Source organism: Equus przewalskii, chromosome 2, assembly GCF_037783145.1.
Source record: "Equus przewalskii isolate Varuska chromosome 2, EquPr2, whole genome shotgun sequence".
NCBI classification, from domain to species: domain Eukaryota; kingdom Metazoa; phylum Chordata; class Mammalia; order Perissodactyla; family Equidae; genus Equus; species Equus przewalskii.
Genome location: NC_091832.1, coordinates 100,556,432 through 100,577,403, shown reverse-complemented (window position 1 = coordinate 100,577,403; position 20,972 = coordinate 100,556,432). Strand labels below are relative to the sequence as shown.

The 20,972-nt window shown below is 37.6% G+C and overlaps 1 long non-coding RNA gene across 1 annotated transcript in view; it reads left to right on the top strand.

The window, feature by feature from the left end:
• Positions 1-20,707, top strand: part of LOC103551784 (uncharacterized) — a 91,395-nt gene extending 70,688 nt beyond the window's left edge. The window contains exons 5-7 of the long non-coding RNA XR_545085.2: positions 12,848-12,915; positions 16,626-16,661; positions 18,693-20,707. This is a non-coding gene — a long non-coding RNA (uncharacterized lncRNA). The remainder of the gene's footprint in view (positions 1-12,847; positions 12,916-16,625; positions 16,662-18,692) is intronic.
• Positions 20,708-20,972: the final 265 nt, after the last annotated feature.

The following is a 20,972-nucleotide window of genomic DNA, read 5'->3' as shown; positions in this document are numbered from 1 at the left end:
TTTTCTGTGAATTTCTGGCACCTCTCAGTGTAAATTTTGAACTCACCATCTGGACATGGCACAGGACTAGATTTTTTATTTTTCACCCAAAGACTCTGAGAAGAGACATACTTCCTTGCTTCTTTGTCACTTCTCTGGACTGGTGAATGGCTATTTTTAGTCCCTTTCACCATGGGTGTTTAAATTTGAGGGTACCAGCTTTAGTTAGGGATTTTAGTTCTAGCTTCCTGTCTTATCTGAGCCCAAAGTCATGTCTCTTGACACCCATTGGTACTGAAACCCTAGCACTTAGTAGACCGAGGTCTCTAGTTAGTCCAGTCCCTCCCTGGGTCACTGTCACTACTTCAATCTTATATTTCCTTTTCATTTCCAAATGCTAGGATATCCTTTCTTTCAATCTCAACTATGTTAAAAACATTGTTGGTTTATTATGACTGTCATTTTTAGTTTATAAGTTGAAGGGGGTTCTGCATTAGCTTAGTTGGCCACTTACTGGCCTGAGAAGCCATTAAGTATTTTTCAAAATTTATTTAGCAAAAAAGTTGAAGTCTTTTTGTTTGTCATTTTGTTCACTAGGTTATCCCCAGCATCTTAAACAGAGCATATACTAAAACAGTATATGGTAATCACTCAATACACATGTGTTGAATGAATGAATGAATGAATGAATGAATGCTAGGTGGCAGAGCTTAGCCTGTTCTGGACAATCTGGCTCTGGATCCAAATATGCAAAGCCCACCCTACAAAACAAGAGCCCTGTAGTCATTCTGACTTCACCTCCTTGGAACACAGTCGAGGGTTCATCAGCCATGACTTTATCATATTCCTTGTGAGTCTCCTTCTCTCATCCCAAGCAGCTTATTAAGGTATTACTTTCCTCCACATTCAGCATACTCCCTGACAGGATGCCTGATAAATATAATTTTCTACACTTCCAGGTTATGTGTCCATGGAATTTGAACTCACGTTATATATAATAGTCAAATTATAATGCCTGGTAACAGCTGGAGTCCTAAGCCCTTACCTGGCTAGCCCATTGATTGTCTGTCTCTAAATGAAAGAGGCCACAGTTTTTCCATACCTTTGCTCACATACAATTCCAGGAAAAGAGGATTAGTTTGTAGTCAGCAGAGTTAGTACTTTCTGTATGATTGTGAGAGCTGAATCAAAAAACTTCCCACCAGGCAATTAGGGGCTTTCTGGAAACCCTGAAATGAAAAAGGGATCAGGCTGGTCCTTAAGACTTCCTGCAACTTGAGAGAGTTGCAACCACCCGTGTGCTGAAGGTGTCAGATTTCTCTCACTTCCTATATGAGGGTCTGTCACCTCCAATGGTCCAAAGCACTGGATAAAATATACAAGTCAAGAAGAAGAACATGCTTTATTGTATTTTACATGTTATAAAGCTTTCTGTACCATAAACAGTGAGGTGGTCTTGGATTTATATTTCTTTGCTTCTCACTCACTTTATGCCTTAGGCAAGTCACTTGGCCTCTTGGAATCTAAATTTTTTCGTCATAAAGTAAGAATAACGATACTCATTTTATGAGAGTGGTTATGAAGATTAAATAGCATAATGGTTGTGAAACACTTAGCAAAGAGCCTTGCTCAAAATAGACGCTCAATAAATTTTAGGTACCTTTATGCCTGTCTCCTTTCCTATCCTGGAGAAGGCTCCATTTAGGGACACATATTGCCCTGAGCTTTTAAAATTGTGAATCTCACTTCTCAAGAACCGCAGACTTGTTCCTGCAAGTTACCTATACACTGAAGGTTTCATAAATCAAATTCTATTTTATATGTACAGAGGAGATTTTTGACAGAATCCCACTTCCCTCAGAGTCATTGTGGGTTTGGCATCCTGTTCTGCCTCACTGGGGCCGGGGGAGCCAAACGGTAATGACATGCAGATGTACCATTGTTCTATGGAAATAGTGTCTGGCTGCAGAGGGAGTTAAGGAGAAAGGCATGATGGTTCCTGTTGAGAGGGATGGGAATGCTGAGCCACTGAACTTGCTAGTGAGGAGGGAGACTAAGAGATGAGGAGTTTATGGGGGAAAATGAAGGTTAAGAGGAAGGAACTCTGGATCAACCCGGAGCCTACTGGAAGAACATTAAAAACAGAGAAGGGGAAAAAAAAAACAGACGAGACAGAAAAGAGACAGTTAGGAAACAACCAGGATAATAGCTGTCATCATGAAAGTTCCCATTTCTTAAGCATCTGTTACGTGACAGGCCCAGTGCTTTATCACCCCTTAACTTATCCTCCCACTTTCCAATGAATTGGATATCATTACCCCATTATTGGTGGGAAAACTGAAGTTCCAGAATATTGCAGTCACTTGGCTACTAAGTGGTGGAGTCAGGATTGGGATTCAGACTCCAACACCCATATTCTTTCCATGAGGTGTAGACCCAATTATTTCCATGAGGTGTAAAGGGAAGAGAATGAGTGTCTGGGGCCATAGGGCCCCTGAAAAGCTGGTGAATGGTTTTCACATAAAGCCGAGGAAGGAAGACTTAAAGTTGTGGAGAACTAGCAACGGGCTCCCTTCCTCACACAGGGTGCAACGATTGGTGGCCTACTTGAGTCACACTCTTGGATGTGTTCTCAACTGTGGAGCTTGGCGGTCAGAGAGGAGGCTGGGAAAGGTTCACTCTTTGAAAGAGAAGTAAAATCTTTCTCTTTGATCCTCCCAAATGTTGACAGAAGAAAATTACCCAAAGCACATAGCAGCAGGAACCCACCTGAGAGTTGTGGGTTCTCCATTTCATCACAGGGATTTGTTAGGAAGGAATCCTGTGGTGAACTCTTTAAGAAGATGTAAATTACAACCTCTCTCCAATTTATCTTTTCTGTAAATCTGACTTTTTATATCTTAGATTTTTTTGACAGTAAATTGAAGTCTTAAAGAATAGATTTCAAAATATTTATCAAAAGGTCTATTTATTTTGAGCAATATTCGACACCATGAAACTATATTGTTGGGAAAATAGTTAGACACCCCCTCGATGTTCATCGTAATGATTTGACTTGTAACTGAAAATAAAGAGTTAATTAAAAAACTCTTCTTCTGGTATATCACTTTTATTTTCAAAACTTGAAGTAAATTGCCATTCTGATTTCCACAGTTTTTACCCTAGCAGGCCTGGAAACAATGTGATATATATTTAATTACAAAGAATGCCACCCAGTGGTACTGGGGTTATGATTATGTTTTAATTTGTTTTGTGCTGAAAGGCATGACCATTTACAGAGCTGTCCTATAAAACATGTCATGTACTAGTCGCCTCACATTATCAGCATCCTCCTGGAGGAATAGGCAGTGGGTTTTTTCCAGTTCGTGCTGTGCAACGTCTTCCTCATGTGTGTGAACTTTGCGGGATGTCAAGTACCCCATTAAAAATGAATAGAGTGTTTGAGGGGCTCCTGCAAACCTTCTAATGATCTTCCCCTTTGAACAGAAAGCATTTTATTGTGTAAATTACAAAAACAAGACAGAACCTGGCATAAAGAGGATGGAAAACGGGCATTAAACAAAGCAAGAACCAGGACCTCAGTCTTAGACCTTGGGAGCCATCCAAGTGTTGCAACAGAATCGTTTTTTGAGTTACAAGGTAACCTGATGGACAAGGAAATCCTTTATAAGATGGAGTTTGGTGTGAAGTCTTAATTCTCAGGTGCAATCCAAGTGCAAATCATTGTACTCACTGTGCGGCCTTACCCCCTTTTTCCTGCATAGTATTAAGAACCCCCTTGATCAGCCACAGTGTGGGAAAACCCTCTCTCAGCAGCTGCTATTATCCGCAGTGTTATTGACACCACCACTCCTTGCTGTTGCTGTGTTTGTTTTTTTGTTTCTTTTCAGTAGAGCTTCCACAGTACTCTCGAAAGTAGAGACTCTTAGTGTTAGAAGAAGGTTCCTTAGAGAGCTTAAAATTCCTTTCTTTTTCTTTTTTTAGCTTTCTTGAGGTATAATTGTAAAATGAAATTGTAAGATATTTAAAGTGTACATCATGGTGATTTGATTCATGTACACATTGTGAAAGGATTCCCCCTATGTAGTTAGTTAATGTGTCTATCACCTCACATGTTTATCTTTTTTTTTTTTTTTTGGTGAGAACATTTAAGTTCTATTCTCTTAGCAAATTTCAATTATACATTATCAACTGTAGTCACCAGGTTTTACATTAGATCCTCAGACTCTAGTTTAGAACTGAAAGTTTGTGCCCTTTTACCAACCTCCCCCTATTTCCCCACGCCCTCCAGCCTCTGGCAGCCGTTTTTTACTCTCTGTTTCTATGAATTTGGCTTTTGTTTTTTTATGATTCCACATATAAGTGATACCATACAGTGTGTGTCTTTCTCTGTCTAGCTTATTTCACTTAGCATAATGCCCTCCAAGTTTGATCCATGTTGTCAAAAATGGCAGGATTTCCTTCCTTCTCGTGGCTGAGTAGTATTCCATTGTATATATACCACATCTTCTTTATCCATTCAGCCATTGACGGACACTTAGGTTGATCTCATGTCTTGGCTATTGCAAATAATGCTGAAATGAACATAGGAGTGAAGATCTCTCTTCAAGATAGTGATTTTCTTTCCTTTGACTATGTACCCAGAAGTGAAATTGCTGGATCATATGGTAATTCTATTTTCAATTTTTTGAGGAACCTCCACGCTGTTTTCCATAGTGGCTGCACCAATTTGCATTCCCACCAACAGTGCACAAGGGTTTCCTTTTCTCCACATCCTCACTAACTCTTATGTCTTGTCTTTTTGATAATAGCCATTCTAACAGGTGTGAGGTGATATATCATTATGGTTTTGACTTGCATTTCCCTGATGATTAATGATGTTGAGCACCTTTTCATTTAACTGTTGGCCATTTTTACATCTTCTTTAGAAAAATCTCTATTCAGTTCTTCTGCCCACTTTTCAATGAGGTTATCATTATTATTATTATTATTTGCTTTTCAGTTGTATGAGTTCTTTATATTTTGGATATTAACCCCTTATCAGATATATGGTTTGCAAACACTTTCTCCCATTCTGTAGGTTACCTTTTCATTTTGTTGATGGTTTCCTTTGTGGTGCAAAACTTTTTAGTTTGTTGTAGTCCCACTTGTTTACTTTTGCTTTTGTTGCCATTGCCTTTGTTGTCAATCCCCCAAAAAATCATTGTGACGACTGACGTCAAGGAGTTAAAACCCTTTTCAATAGCCCTCTTTCAGTTGCCTCAACCTGCATCTGAGTAAATTTCATCTTCATGGCCTCTGTTGGCTTTTCTGAGGCTATGAAGGGGCAGACCTTTTATGATTAGGGTAGAGAAAGCAGCATGATTCATTAAGTGCTGATTCTTAGTGTCCCCAGGGTGGAAATACCCTGGGACTCATTGATTTCTGTGGTTTTCTGACTGTTTGGAAAAGGGCCTCTTTCGACGTTCTACGGATTTTGCAATTTCTATTTAAGGCTGCATCTTACATGTCTGGTATATTATTATTGCTTTTGTCATTTTGGACAGTGAGTAATATGAGCAAACAACATGGCTTTCATGCTGTAAAATTATGAGTTTATTAAAACTATTAACGGACACTTAGCTTTGAATTATTTATATTTTTTCATAAACTGTTGACAAAGATAATGAGAACAGGACCACAAAGCTGGTACAGGAAGGTGATTGACTGGTCTGCTTTTCTTGCCCTTAGGGGAAGTTGCAGACAGAGCATTATCTTCATCATGACTTGTCCCTTTATACGTATTGACTATTTACAGGGTGGCAGGAAGGGAAGCAGTACAACCCTATCCTCATGCCTTGTGTTCAAAGTGTGCCTAGACTCTGATAAAGGCTTACCTTTTAGAAGAGGTAGAAAGTCAAGGGTCCATCCCAAGATATTGAGTCATTCCATGGCTTTAAGGGCCAGAAGTGATAGGATCAAAAGACCAGTCCTAAAACTTCACAATATAACTGATTCTACTTGATCTCCATCAGATTCAACTTGTATTTTGGCTTCTCATTAATTTCTTATTCCTCATTCAATCACTGGTAGCTTCACCTTATTCTCTGGCTTCTCCCCTGTTTGTCACATTTTAGCTTGACATCCCAGACACCCTATTCCTCTTCTGCCTCATCCACCCAGCCCCACGTGGTTTACCTTCCTGGACCACCGGCTTTCTCCTGAAAGAGGTGACACAATTGGCCTCTGAACCTTGTTCTCCTAACGCCATACCAATTGTCACCCCCAAACTTTGTCCAAGCTGAGTCCTTGAACACTGCTTGGAAGGAATGGCCCCTGACCAGAAGTTGTATTTACTTCTATATCTCCCTTTGCATTGTTTGGAACCCCCCTACCTTTTTACCTCCTCCATCCTTGTGATCTAGAAGTCTACTCCTGCCAGCCCTGCTTCAGCTTCTCTTACAATTGCAAGGAAAACAAAATCTATGGAGGAGAGAGAACCTCTCAGCTAGGGGACATAGCTTGAGGAGAGGAATAGATGTGAGACCAAGAAGGTATGTTTGGTAAGCTGACTTGACCAGAGCCAGTCTTCCTCTTTTTGCTGAGGAAGTTGGGCCTTAACTAACATTTGAGCCCATCTTCTTCTATTTTGTATGTGGGATGCCTGCCACAGCATGGCTTGATGAGGGTGCGTAGGTCTGCACCCAGGATCTGAACCTGTGCACCCCGGCTCCCGAAGCGGAGCATGCAAACTTGACTACTATGCCACCGGCTCGGCCCCTGTTACCCTATCTTTGAAGCTCCATTTCACATCTTCTCTCCAGTCTCACATTTCTAACTTCCTCTCAGCCTACCTCCATCCTTTTCCCTTCAAAAATGAATCCGTTACCTATATCATCTACCCCATTCTCTTTTTTATTTTGAGTTTGGAGCTTGAGAGTCGTCTTCTTTTCTCCTCTATTTCCTAAATTATGCTGTCATAAATCCCATGGCCTTGGCTGGAATGCCTAACAGAATCTCAGAAGTAAGCTCACAGGGAAAGAACAAAGCCAGAATTGAGGGAAGGGGTAATTAATAGCAGCTTATAGATTATCTACTGGAATTCTTTCTTTTACTCTCAATTTCTACTCCTTTGAAGCCCTGGATTACAATAACTATCTCAGAAAGTTTTCCAGTCCAAGATTCCAAAATTCTTAATCAGAGTCTTTTTGGTGAAAATGAGGTTCAGTGAAAATCTCTGGCAACATTTCCCTAGATTGGAAAAGGAATCAAGAGTCAGATGAAGAAGCTGGGAAGCCATGACTTCACAATCTGTAAAGCATGTGTTGGAGAGCTTGTGAAAGGGGCTGGTAGGACGTGCCTGTCTCAAGGAGGATAACTTCTTCCTAATTAGAATCTTGTTTCCAAGTTCTCCCTGAACCCCAGGATGAACTTTAAAAAGGAAAAAAATCCTTCCTGGAAGATTTTCCATTGTTTTTCTCTTTTCTGTATGAGCAGCATGGATGAAAGAGTTCTGTGATTGAGCTGAGGTTCACATCTAACTATTGGGCCATGGCAACAGATATTGAGCATCATTATTGGTTGCTATATAAGGGAGTTAGTGGAGTTTGCAGTTTTAAGTGTTATTGTTTTTCTCTATAGTAATATCCCTCCAATCCCCATGGTTCTCTCTCTAGAGTGAAATAAAATGCTTTGACTTCTGTGAGAAGTTTCTAACCTTTAGAAATCCTCACCCAGCTTTCTTTATCAGGAGAATTGGTTTCCTTTCAGAGAAAATGCTCCTTCCTTTTACTGAACAGTGAATTGAGAGCCCTTAAATAGTGGAGGGAGATGGCAGTGGGGTACGTTGAATTTTCCCTTCTGTTCCCCTGGGAGAAAGAGGGAATTAGCATCTAGTTCTCTGGAACCTAGGGTTTCAGGGGTCTATTTGAAAGGAAAAAAGCATTCCTTGGTTATTGTGACCTATTTAAACATTCTGTGGAAGTTGAAGTCATTTGAGGTTGTCTGAGAAAAGAAAAAGAAAGTCTAAATATAATCCTAAAAGGCAGCTAACTTGACAACAAAGCACACCCAGTTATAGAGATTATTTCTCTAGAAGTTGGCAAACTAGGCAAAATCCTTCCTGGCTGTTTACTGGCTGTACCTGCTGCTATACCTTAGTTCATACTCTCTCTTCCTGGCAACATTATTGGCTCTTCCATGTGGGCTGTACCAAATTTTGTGCCCAGGGGCCCATACATCCCAGTCCTCCCATTGGAAAGCTCTGCTCGCTTCTCCCCAAGCCCTCTTTCCATCCTCCTTCACAAAGTGGCTCAAGACCACTTCACAAAGATACCCTGAATGCCAACTCCTCCGTTATGCCCTTGGTTCTTTCTCCCAAACCCCTGGAACTCCTAGAACCTGTGAGAAGGGTATTGTGTCCAATGTACTCTAATGCAGTGATAGCAGAGAAGGCAGGGCCAGGCCCTTTAACCAGTGGAAAGGATGGATTTGTGCTGGTGCACCGGCACTCATGCAGTCAGCTTGATGAGCACCTCCCATCTGCCAGCAGAGGCTGATGGTGTAGGCCACTCCTGGAACAACGTGAAGCTCATCTCAGCTCAGTTGAACAGCTGCAGGCCGTAGCAAGTAATATATTGTTTCATATGTTCCTGTTCTTGATCGTTATGCACATTTGAATTTCATCTTTTCTCCCTGATGGCAGGTGTTTCCATAGACTTTGTGCTTGCATATATTAAAGAATGTTGCATAGTTGAAAGATGATAATAAGAGCAGCTAACAATTACTGAGAACTTACAATGTCATAGGCATTCTTTTAAGTATTCATTTCATGTGTATTAAACTCGTTAGCTCATTTAATCCTCTCAACAATACTATGAGGTAGGTAGTACCCCATTTTATGCTTGGGGTGATTAAAGCACAGAGAGATTAGATTACTTTCCCAGGGCCACACAGCTAGTAAATACCAAAGCTCAAGCTCTTAACCCTGAGCCTGTGGTAACTCTAGGCTTTGAGATCATATAAGACGTGCAAGGCTTAATGAACATTAACTGGACTCATGAGGCCGTTTAGTCATCCGATATTCTCATTAAACCTAATTTGAAGGAATGACTCGGAGAGAAAGCTCATAGAGCTGAGAGATTTAGCTCTAGGTGAGAATTTAGAGGTCATGTCATCAAGGAAACTGAGGCCCTGAGCAATGAGATGAGAGTCCTGTGTGCTTCATCTCATTTGACTATATCTTCCTGTCAAGGCTGCCAACAGGAATGCACCAGGAGCAGTGTATGGTTTGTATTGTGTGTTCATAGTTCCAGGTGCCACATGGAATTCTCGTGAAGTGGAATTTTTGCCCCTCTGGGTTTTTCTATACCAGGGCATGGCTGTGGTTTTAATAGTTTTAGTGATTAAAATCATTAGAAGGTAAACATGTACAATTATTAAAACGTTTCTTATTGTATCTGAAAATGAAACTTTGAAAACTTAGATTTAGCAACTAACTTTTATTTAGAACCGCCAAAGCATCTAATATAAAGTTTGCTCACAATCCAAATCTGAAGCTTTCAGGATTATTTTACTAAGATCTGAAAAGGTAATTTGACATATTGATCTGAAAAGTGTGAATTACCCTGGGGATTAGGAGGTGAGTTTCTGTAGTAATTAGGCGTACCAGAAATAATTTCCTCCCTCCCTCCCTCCTGCTCTCCTCCCTCCTTTTCTACATTTACTTGCATTGGTCTTGGTCTCTCATGTCATTCTTCTGGGATTGTCTAGTGTAATGAATTTTTCTTTCTCTACCCTAGAAAGTACCATGATTTTCATTATCTCATGGAGCTGTAAGTGTGTGCATTTTGTTGATCTTTTGGTATTTCAAAGAACTGTAAAATCTCAAATCAGGAATGCCCAGGGAAAGCGAATTTTAATGGAATGGATTTTTCTCTTGAACTGAAGGTTAATCAGGACCCTTCTCTCCACAACTTTTCAATTTTTTGCTTGCAAATTTTTTCTTAATCCGTGGGTGCAGTCTCTGGACTTTGGTAAAATGAGAGGCTGTCTGGTGAAAAATGCAAATTGACCAGCAATCATAAGCACTGTTATTCAAGTCTATGTTCTTTCACTTGCCAACTCTCTGGTCCTGGAGAGTTATGGGTATTCACTAAGCCATCTGTAAAATGGAGGTAGTAAAACATGTCCTACCTACCTCATCAGGATGTAGAGTGTATCAAATTAGATAAAGAGTATGGAAATGCTTCAAACAAGTCTTAGGTTTTATTTTGATGAAGATGACAACTACCAAGTTCTCAGTGCCCAGGGGCCAGGGGCTCTATACATATTGTTATTTCTGCAACACGCCTGAAATGTATTCCTTTTTTTGATAGATGAGAAAAGTGAGGGTTGGGAGATAAGTGAATTGCCCAAGATTACACTAACAGCAGTGGAACCAATTTCCTTTACAGCAAATTACTTTCTTAATTGATCAAAAGCCTTTATTCTGTGTACCAATTCTTGCAGATAAATAAAGTATAGGAGATTGTCCAGAAGTGTACTAACCTTAGGATTCATTGTTTTGCTTAGGGCGCTTTTAGTTACTGTGTAAGGAACCTTAGGTTTCAGAGAGATTTCAGAGATACCCAAGGACAGAAGTTGAACTACAGTTGAGTCTAAAGGGAAGCTGTCATGAACCAAGGCTACTCTTGCTTCCCTCCTCCTCCTCTCTCTGGCCACACAATCAACACATTCCTTTTGTTGATTTTGTTGCCTCTATCCTCTTTTCTCAGTTTCCTGGCTCCCTTATAACTGTAGCTTGCACACGGCCCATAATAGGAACTCCAGTCTTCTCTATATCGTGGGACCTCTTGATGAGTCCCTTTGGCTTTTTCCCCTACTGCTAAGTGAAAACTTATCTAGAGTCTCTTGGTTCAGGTTCAGGGGAGAAGAATTTGATTGGCCCAACTCATCTATTCTACTTAGATCCCAGGCCATTGATTGTTGATAAGCCCATGGATTGGCTGCCTTTGCATTAGACATCCTTCTCTGGTGATGCCCCCTTAGCCGAAGCAGTAGGAAGAGTAGGAAAGAAGTCACATCACAGCTGTGTCTATTACGTCAATTTTGGTAGGTATATTTGCCTTTTTTTTTTTGCAATCCCTAGTATTTTTTCCTCAGCTTTATTGAGATACAGTTGACAAGTAACCCTAATATTTTATTGTTACCTTTTAGCCTTTCTTCCTTTTTTTCCAAAACACCCCTGCTTCCAACATAATTCTCAATAATTGGGTCCTAGATGATTGAAAGTTTATGGTATAGGCTCTAGGAAACAATGCAGCTTGTTTTTGTCTTCTGATTCATCATGACTTATGTTCGTTGAGTAGTCACATATTTCATTATTTTGTACGTTTTTGAAGGAGGTAGTAGTAAAACATGTCATAGTGTTCAAAAGATCTTCTTTCTATTAACAGAAGCAATCATGTCTCGAGATTATTGCTGGAATATCTGTAATTTACAGGAAATTCAAGGGTCTCTAAGCAGCGTGAATACATGGAAAGTGAAAAGAAGAGCCAGTGCTCCAGGAAGGCCAGCAGGACCCAAAACTGAACAAACCTTAGACTTGATTCCCTTTCTCGACACTTCCTGGTTGGTTTGCTTCTCTCTGCTGCTAGATTTTGGCAGGAAGGTGTTCTCTTTCTGTTTATCTGAATATCTCTTTTACCCACACATTTTTTCTTTCATTATGGCTGATATCAAACATGTATCACCCATCTCAGTATAAACTACATTGGGGTGGGCCGTCCTTCCATCCACTATGAGCCAGAAATGGAACAGGAACCTAGTTAGCATCTATGTTGTTGTTGTGAAATGAGATACCATACGTCTAAAATCCCATCACTTTGGGTTGGATGGCTGAAACTTCAATACTGTTCTTGGCTTGACTTCTAAGATTTATATGTCTCTTGAAGTGAAAGTATTCATCACTACTGAAAGTATAGCTATCTATTTTTGGTATGGATCCTTTGTGTTTCCAAATCTTACTTTTCCTAATTTTGACCACAAACTGGAAGCCTTCACTTTATTAGTAAGATACCAGATTCTTTAGATGTCACTTGATTATGTTGTAAAGCATGGGCTCGTGTGTCTTTAGAACTTAACTCTACAATCCTTAATATAAGTACTCAAATTGGGTTAAAAAACCTATTCCTCTATGAGTTGGCATCAGGCTCTGGTTACAGACTCTCTTCCTACTCTACATGCTGCATACTCTCTCTGGGCAAATATCTCTCCAATAGTCTACTAGACATCTCTATCTAATTTTAATCCAGGCTCTGCCTCTTACTAACTGTGTAACCTTGGGCAAGTTAGTTAACCTCTCATTTTCCTCCTCTCTAAAATAACCTTATAGAGTTATTATGCGTACTAAGTAAGTTAATATATGTAAAGGGCCTAAAACAGTGCCTGAGACATTGTATGCACCATATAAGCATACACTATTATTTGTATTCACCTTTGTATTCCCATACCTAGCACAGTACCTACCACTTAGCATACCACTTGTTACCTACCAAATGCATTAAATCGTTAGCTACAAAATGAATGTCGACACCCAGTTACTCAGCCCCAATCATAAGCCAAAATTTCTAATATCTCATCAGATCCAGCCCATAAGCTGCCATCATTCTTCTTTAACATCTGCTATGTACATGGCATTGGTACCTTAGGGATACCATCACGACCAGTCATGGTGTTTAGCCCAAGGGACTTATATAGCAATAGGGAAATAAGACACAGTAAAAAATAACTCTGACACTAGATGGAAGGAGGTAAAACTGACAATGAGTTTTAGGATGTCACAGATATGGAAGAGCAAAGGTATGATGTTTCTCATTTTTGTCTGCAGGGTACTGAAGAACAATAGGAATGTTCCTATGTTCATCATCATATTGATAAACGTGCTAAAAAACCAAGGTAAATGGTTATATTTTTAGAAATATGAAAAATAATTACAGTAATATATTTGACATTTAAAAAATATTGTTAGGCTAATGGAAGTGAGAAAGTGACTTAAGCTGCTGCTTCGGACAAAAAGTACCCTTTGACTGCTCATCATTCAGCCACTGGCTAAATTTTTTGAATGCCTTCCCTGAGTCTCCACATTCCACTTCTGTCACTACATTTATTTATTTCTAATATTGCACTCCATGTTGATTTTTTTTTTTTTAAAGATTTTATTTTTTCCTTTTTCTCCCCAAAGCCCCCCAGTACATAGCTGTGTATTCTTCGCTGTGGGTTCCTCTAGCTGTGGCATGCGGGACGCCGCCCCAGCGTGGCCCGACGAGCAGTGCCATGTCCGCGCCCAGGACCCGAACCGACGAAACACTGGGCCACCTGCAGCAGAGCGCGCGAACTTAACCACTCGGCCACGGGGCCAGCCCCCCATGTTGATTTTTGACCTTTGGACCTGATGGCATTTGCACCTTAGAAAAGGATCAGAAAAACACATATTAATATTAAGATGATCATTTCTTTTGTAAACAAGAAATTTCTTGCAAATATTAAACCAATGACTTTCACTTTTCCCCATATAAATCGTGTTTCCTTTCAATTGTTCATTTTCTTGTCTGTGCCATGAGAATTTATGTACCAGGAAGGAGAGAATGGGAACTACTTGGAACAAAATAGTTGATCCAGTCTGAATTAGAGTTGACTTTCTTGACCTCTTTAGTGAGGTAATCATCTTGAAAGGTAGGCTTTGTGCAGAAAGAAATTTCTTTTCATTGTTTCACTTTTTTTCAAATTTATTTTTTAAAAAACTTTTGATTTAGAAATAAATTTAGGGGCTGGCCCAGTGGTGTAGTGGTTAAGTTTGCACGCTCTGCTTCAGTGGCCTGGGATTCATGGGTCTGGATCCTTGGTGTGGACCTACATGCTGCTCATCAAGCCATACTGTGGCAGCATGCCACATACCAAAGATAGAGGAAGATCGGCACAGATGTTAGCTCAGGGGCAATCTTCCTCACCAAAAAAAAAAAAAAAGAAGAAGAAAGATAGAAACAAATTTAAATTTATATAAAAGTTGCAAAAACAGGACAGAGAGTACCTGTATACCCTTCACTCAGTTTCCCTTATAGTAAGAGTATGAAAACCAGGAAATTAACAGTGATATAATATCATCTTATCTACAAATCTTTGTCAAGTTTCACCAGATTTCCCACTAATTTTTCTGGTCCATGATCCTACATTACATTTAGTTGTCGTGTCTCTTTAATCTTCTCCAATCTGACATACCTTCAGTCATTTTTTGTCTTTCATGGCCTCTACACTTTTGAAGACAACTGGTCAGTCATTCATAGAATGTCCCCTAATTTGGAATGGTCTTTTGTTTTTTCATTATTACATTGAGGTTATGCCTTTTTGGCAAGGACACCACTGAGTGATGTTGTGCCCATCTTAGCATATCATATCAAAGGGCACATGACGTCAATACGACTTATTACTGTTGATGTTAGCCTCTATCACTTGGTTAAGGTGATGTCTGCCAAGTTTCTCAGCTGTGAAGCCACTGTTTTCCCCTTTGCAATCAATAAATAGCTTCTAGGGAGGTACTTGGATACTATGCAAATAACCTGTTTCTTGTCATACTTTTGCTCTCTAATTTTAGCATCCATTGATGGTTCTCGCCTGCATAATTTATTACTGTGGTGTTTGCCTAATGGTGATTTTTCTATTTCCCATAATTTCTTCTAAATTTGTTAGTCGAAATCCATTGTAAAAAAGAGTTATCCCTTCTCCCCCGTTTCTTTATTCAATTTTTAATTTATATTAGTATAGACTTCATGGTTCATAATTCGATGCATTATAATTTATTTTTGTGGTCAAAGTGAACCAGCTTTGGTCTTTGGGAGCTCCTTCAAGTTGCTTCTCTGCCCTTTCAACATGCCCCTAATTATTTCTGAGCACCTTCTTATTTGGCAGTATAGGTTCCAGACCATCTGCTATTTTCTTTACCCTACCCCTGGAATGAACCATTTCTCCGGGGTTAATCCTGCAGCTTTGATTTCCTTTATTGAAGAATTGTATTTCGAACCAAGATCTGGGCACCAAGGTATTCTCATTGCTGCAAGATGTCATTGTTTCTAGTTCTTCTCAGTCAACAGAACTAGGAAAGATACACATTCATATTTATTTATGCATGTATCTATATGTATACATATTAACCATGCATTCTTACCTCCCCCAACACTACAGGTATCATGCTAGCCTTTCCCTTCTCCTTATTTGTAGCTTTTTTGTTGTTGACAGTGAGAAACCTAGCTCTCACTATCCACGATATGTTTACTTAATTTTTTGATCCTAATATACACATAAAGTAGTTTCAGAATTATCAACCCATGCTAACCTACACAGAATTATCAACCCATACTAACCTACACAGAATTGTACAGATTGGCTTTTTTCTTTTGGTCTTTAACCTTGCAGTGCCCAGTCAAAATACTCTTTTCCAAAGATATTTAGGTTAGTTTTTTCTTCACTACTGCCTTCAGTTTGGTTATGTTAGTCATTTGTATTACAGTCAGATTCATTTGTTGTTGTTTGTATTCCATTTGAGGTTCCCATCACATTCTGGTTGATTTTTAATTATTTATTTATTTATTGTATGTGAAATATTACCATGTGTATTAGTCAGTTTTTTCCAGAGAAACAGAACCCCAGTAGGATATATATATATATGTATATATATATATATATATATATATACATATAAATGTATATACACACACACATGTCTTAATTATGAGGAATTGGCTCATGCAGTTACAGAGGCTGAGAAGTCCCATGACCTACTGTCTGCAGGCTGGAGATGCAGGAACTCCAGTGGTATAATTCAGTCAATGCCTGAAGGCCTGAGAACCAGGGACACCAATGGTTTAAATCTCAGCTGGAGGACAGTAGAAGATGAGATGTCCCAACTCAGCAGTGAAGTAGGAAAAAAAGGTTGAATTTCTCTTTCCTCTGCTTTTTGTTCTATTCAGGACCTCAATGGGTTGGATGATGCTCACCCACATTGGGGAGGGCCTTCTGCTTTACTGAGTCCACCAACACAAATGTTAATCCATCTGGAAACATCCTCACCCAGAAATAATGTTTAATCTAGGAATCCAGTCAAGTTTACACATAAAATAACCATCACACCATGCTTCTGAGAATCAAAACTATGCAAAAAGGTATACTCAGAGAAGTATGGCTTCCTTTCTCATTTCTGTCCCTATTATCCCGTTCTTTCCACCCTGTTCTCATCTGCCCTGCTAGGTAACCAATCTCATTAGCTTCTGGTTTATCTTTCCTATATTTCTTTTACATTTGCACAAATAGGCAGATGCATGTTTATTTTCTTATATTTTTTCTTTTATACATGGAGAACAGCACTATAGATACTCTTTTGCACTTAAAAAAGTTTACTAGTGTATCCTGGAAATCACCAATATCTTCCTTATTCTTTTTTAGTGCTGCATGGTGCTCCATTATATGAATGTACTATAGTTTATTCAACCATCCTCCAATATATGAGAATTTCAAATGTTTCCAACTTTTTGCAATTACAAACAATGCTTCAATGACTAACCTTGGACATGCATTTTTTTTTTTTTTTCTGTATGTTGTTGTTGGTGTATCTTCAGAGTGGATTCCTATAAGTGAGATTATTGGGTCAAAAGGTAAGTGCATATGTAGTTTTTTTAGGTGTTGTTAAACTTTTCTCCAGTTTGCAGTACCACCAGCATTGTATGAAAGTGCCTCTCTTCATAGGCTCACCAACAAATTGTGTCCTCATGCTTTGTCTAAGAGGTACGACATGGTATCACAGTATTGTTTTAACATTATTTCTCTAATTATGAGTGAGTTTGAAGATTTTTATATCAATTTTTTGTGAATTGTCTGTTCATATCGTTTTCCTATTTTCCTATGGGGTTTTGGTCCTTTGTCCTTCAATTTTTAAGAGTTTGTCATATATTAGGGTTTAAATTAGCATTTTGTGGTATATGTTGCAAATATTTTCTCCCAGTTTGTCAGTTACCTTTTGATTTTATTTTTTTGTCACACAATTTAAAACATTTTTATCTAGTCAAATTTATCAATCTTTTCTTTTATTGCTTCTGAATTTTGAGTCATAATTAGAAAGCCTTTCCCATATGAAGGCTGAAGAAGAATTCCCCCAAGCTTTCTTCTAATACTTGTATGGTTTCACTTTTTTTCCCATTTAGATTTCTAATCTATTTAGAGACTTTTTGGTAAATGGTGTAAATTATAGATCTAATTTATCTTTTTCCCAATAAATGCCCAGTTGTTCAAGCACCATTTATTGTAAAATCCATCTTTATACCAATGATTTGAGATGCCACCTTTATAATATATTAAAATTTCAAATGAACTTGTGTCTACTTCTGAGCTTTCCATTCTAGCCCACTGGTCTATTTGTCTATTCTTGTGCTACCATCACACTGTTTTAATTATAGAGGTTTTATAGTATATTTAATGTGGTAGGGCTACTCTCCTCTCCCCTCCATTGGTTTTCTTTTTAGGTGTTTTCCTGACTATTGTTTCACGGTTTTTTTTTTTTTTGCATTTGGACTTTAATATCAACTTGTCTAACTTTGTGAAGACATTTGTCATTATTTTCATTGAGATTACCCTAAATATATAGATTAATTTAGGGAGAACTGACATTTTCACGATACTGAGTTGTCCTATGCAAGAACAGAAGATGTTTTTCCATTTATTTGTCTACTTTGGTGTCTTTCAGAATGTTTCTTGTCTATTCTTGACACTTTATTCTTCCATATGCATTAGAATTAACTTATCAAATTCTATTAAAAACCTTTTTGATTGGAATTGCATTAAACTTACAGATTAGTTTGAGGATAACTAAGATATTTATGATTTTGAATTTTCCAATCCATGAATAAATATATAGCTCCATTTATTTAGCTTTTCTTTTAGCTGTAGTCCTCATAGGCTCACCAACAGATTGTGTCCTCATGCTTTATCTAAGAGGTATGACATGGTATTGGTTTTATAATTTTTCTTCATAAAGTCTTGCACATCTATTGTTTAATTTATTCCCAGGTCCTTATTTGTTTTTCTTTTTGTTGTTGCTATTGTAAATGGAATCTATTTTAAAACTACATTTTCTAGTTGTTTGTGGCTGATGTATAAGAATGCTATTTGTATATACATGATGATTCTTCAATCCATCAGCCTTGCCGAACTCCCTTACACCATCTACAAATAATTATAGCTCTGTTTCTTCCTTCACAATCCTTTACTCCTTTTATTTCTTGTCTTGTAGTGATTTTACATCCTCCAGAACAAAATTAACTAGAAGTGATGATAATGGGTGTCCTTTTGTTCAGAATTTAAGCAGGAGTTTTTCTGAATTTAATCATTAAGTATAATATTTACTGTGTGTTTTTGGTAAGGACATTTTATCAGGTTAAGGAAGTTTGCTTTTGTTTTGTGTTAGCTATCAGTTAAAGCACAAAAAGATGATTGAATTCTATAAAATATTTTTTCTGCATGCCTTGAAATGCATTTATATTTTTCTCTTTTAATATAAAATTATGAGAATTTAAAAATAATTAATAAAATATTAACATATATTTAAATACATTGCTGAAATCCATTTAATAATATTTCATTGAGAATTTTCAGAATGCATAAAGATATTTGCACCCCTATGTTCATGGCAGCATTATCCACAATAGCCAAGACTTGGAAACAACCTAAGTGCCCATCGATGGATGAATGGATAAAGAAGATGTGGTATACATACACAATGGAATACTACTCAGCCATAAAAAAAAGATGAAATCTTGCCATTTGCAACATCATGGATGGACCTTGAGGGTGTTATGCTAAGTGAAATAAGTCAGACAGGGAAAGTACTGTATGATTTCACTCCTAAGTATAAGATAAAAACAACAACAATAACAACAAACAAACACACAGATACAGAGATTAAGTTGGTGGTTACCAGAAGGAAAGGGGAGAAGGAGGAGGAAGAAAGGGATGGTAGGACACATGTGTATGATGATGGATGGTAACTAGTCTTTGGGTAGTGAACATGATGTAGTCTACGCAGAAATTGAAATATAGTGAAATTTATATAGTATTATAAAAAAATGTGTCCTCAATAAAAAAGAAAAAAGAATTTTTGGGTCTCTGCTCCGGATTGTGATTGACTTTTCATATTTGTATCTGTTTTTTGGAATCAAGGTATATCTGTATCATGAAATAAGTAGATTTGTGTGTAGATTCTGTTCTCTTTTTTTCTATTCTCTGTATGATTTTAGAATTGTCTATTCCTTGAAGGTATGGTAGAACTCCTCTAAAAAACTGTTTGGGCCTCGTGTTTTTTAATGGGTATCTTTTAAGTACTGATTCAATTATCTCCAGTTCAGTGGTTTATTCAGATTTTCTATTTTTTTTTTCAGTTGGATTTGGTTCTACATTTTTTTCAAGAAAATTGTTATTTTCACTTATTTATTTATTTTTTTGAGGAAGATTAGCCCTTAGCTAACACCCGTGCCCATCTTCCTCTACTATGTCTGTGGGACAGCTGCCACAGCATGGCTTGATGAGAGGTGAGTAGGTCCGCACCCGGGGTCTGAACCAGTGAACCCCCGGCTGCCAAAGCAGAACGTGCAAACTCAATTGCTATGCCACAGGACCAGCCCCAATTTTCACTTATTTTAATTAATTTATAATATGGTTGTTGAAAGCATCCTTTTATGATTATTAAATATCAACTATATTTGTCACTAGGTCTTTTGTCCACAATATCTTTTATTCTTACTCTCTCTTTTATTGAAAATCTTGTTAGAAGTTTGTTTTCAAAACAGCTTTGGGTTTTGTGATTCTTTCTATTTTTTCATTGCTTTTAGTTCATTAATTTTCAGTCTTATTTTGTTTCCTTTATTCAATTTGCCTTTGCTTGGCTGTTTTTTTGTTTTTTTGTTTTAATTTCTTGAGTTGTTTATTTAGCTCATTAATTTTCTGTCTTTTCTGTCAAAGATTTGCATTTAAGGCAATAAATTTCCCTTTAAATATAGCTTGAGCTGCATCTCACACATTTTTATAAAAGGTTTTAATTGTAACTCAATAGAAAGTATTTTCTAATTCCCAGTATTATTTATTTCTTGTTTGATCCATGATTTACTTAAAGGCATTTTCAAAAATCTCCTGTCATAAATGTATTCAGACTTTTTCTTCTGGATAGTAGGTTGAAACTAGAAGTTAATTAAGATCTTGCCTAGAGAAAAAGCATGTTTCAAAATCCCCAAATATGGGGAGCTCTTTTTGCTTTCTCTGATTTATAACATAATTGCATTGTGGTCAAAGAACTTGGTATATGTGATATCGATTCTTTGCTGTATGTTGAGATGTACTTTGTGCCCTGAAATGTGGTCAGTCTCTGCAAATGTGCAATGCGGACTTGAACAGAATGTGAATTACTTTTTGTTAGCCACAGAAATTTATATATGTCAGTTTATATCAGCTATTCCAATCCTTTTCATGCCATGGCACATATAGAAAATTGTAATATTTGTACAGCACAGTAGCATAAGCTGGAATTGATTTGAATATGTTGTGTAGGGCTTAGTAAAATACGTATTGCACATTCTTTATTTTATACAGTTATAAGAAAAAATGTAAAACATTAGATAAGATATTAACTATTAAATTTTTATAAACCTAGATAAAATGTTTTCAGAATTTTACCTGAGAAACTTAAGTTTGCTTCCATAAATATAACCTTTTTATACCAGGTTTTATGTTAGAAGTGACTCTATATCATTCCTGATTAAGACTTTTTAATAATGATCTCTTCTAATCTCTCCAAATTCTTGGTAGTAAAAAAACAATGAAAAACTTTGCCCAAATAAACGACAAAAATTATTTAAAACATTTTACAAAAAATTCAGTTGAAATTATTTTGAAAGCATCTAAAGCTCTTCCTTTATCTCACT